Below are 1,521 nucleotides of genomic sequence, written 5' to 3' on the forward strand. Positions count from 1 at the left end.
AAGCCGTCAGCTCCTAAGTATGCTGGGGTAACGGTCTGCGCCCCTACGGGGGGGTGGGAGGGAGGCTTCCCGCCCTGAGGAAGGGGAAGGGGAGCCCCTTGTGGCTTCTGACCCTAAGAGAAGTAGGGAAAACCTTAAGTTTCTGCTTCAGGAGGTGGGCGAGAGAGCAGTCGTGCCCCGAAGTACAGGGTGGGAAACCTTCCTGGTTGGTGCCTCAAGGGCTGGGGAGCGAGGTTCCTTTGGGTCCGGCCCCGGGGGAGTGGGGTGAGGCAGTAAGCGCTATAGGAGGGCACGGAGGACCAGCTTCTCCCTACACCACACAGAGGCGGCCATGGTGGAAGGGCGGGGGGTGGGAAGGCTGCGGCCACGGCGGGGGAGGGGAGGAATCGCGCAGGCCCGCGCCGGAAGTCAGCAGTCGCCGTCTCCGGCCTCCGCCAATAGCGGCTTCCGCGGTGGCGCTGAGTCTCAAAGCAGGAGGCGGGCGACAGCCTTTTCCCCGGCTGCCAGTGGTACTGAGGAGAGACCGGTGTGATGGACAGCCAGAATGCCCAATCGCATCCCTTGTTTGCTCTCGGGGGGGCGGGACAGGCCGACTTCCCGGAGGTGGGGTGGGAGTGCGAGGTGATCAGGCACGAGCGAGGCTGCGCTTGCGCTCGCTGACGCGCATGCGCGGCGGTGGCGTCTGTCCTTGTTTCTTCTTTCCACCTGGAGCTTGGGTGGGTAGGGGAATCGGGGAACTCTCCATGGCTGGCTTTGGGAACCCCCAAGCCTAAGCACGAATTGGCAGTGTAGGGCGAGAGAGCGGAGCTCTAACCCTAAGCAGTCCCGGAGCAAACGCCATCAGATATTATGGACTCAGAGCTGAGTGCATCATACAGTGTATGTGCTCACGTGTGCAGTTGTTAGCTAGATGTTGAAAAAAAGAAATGCATGGACCCACTTGTGCAAATTATTATAGTTGTGCCAACACTAGATCTTGCAAAATTTCACTAAGTGACAGAGTATCTGGTACTTACCCATTGGCACTGAAGACGGTGTACCCTCACCCATAACCCAGTGGGGAAAGTGATCTACTGTGAGTGCAGTGTAGCCTTGATTGCATGAGTCTGTTTATACTTTCTCGTTCTCTATCTGCATCTCAATAGCATTTCCCACTTTTGTAGGAGCACTATAGGATTGCCTTACGGATCCAAAGACATCAAATTTCACTATTTTTTTAAAATCCGTATCTCATACTTTGTTATAAAATGGAAACGAGGTCTTTGAGTGGCTAATGGGTGTGAGCTCACTTTTTAAACTGGAAAACACTGTACAGATGTTAGCACTACAGGTGATCCTATTTATTTCTACACTTGGCTTAACATTTTAACTATACAGACATTTTCATTGAAGTGCTGCAAGTGATCCTTTACGTTGATTCTCATTCATTCCTTTATTATGTATGTTAGCTGTAAGACCTTAGGCAAGTCATTTTGACTTTCTGTAAATTATCTTACCTGTAAAATAAGTGGCCTGGCTGAT

Source organism: Hipposideros armiger, unplaced genomic scaffold, assembly GCF_001890085.2.
Source record: "Hipposideros armiger isolate ML-2016 unplaced genomic scaffold, ASM189008v1 scaffold_729, whole genome shotgun sequence".
In the NCBI taxonomy this organism is placed as follows: domain Eukaryota; kingdom Metazoa; phylum Chordata; class Mammalia; order Chiroptera; family Hipposideridae; genus Hipposideros; species Hipposideros armiger.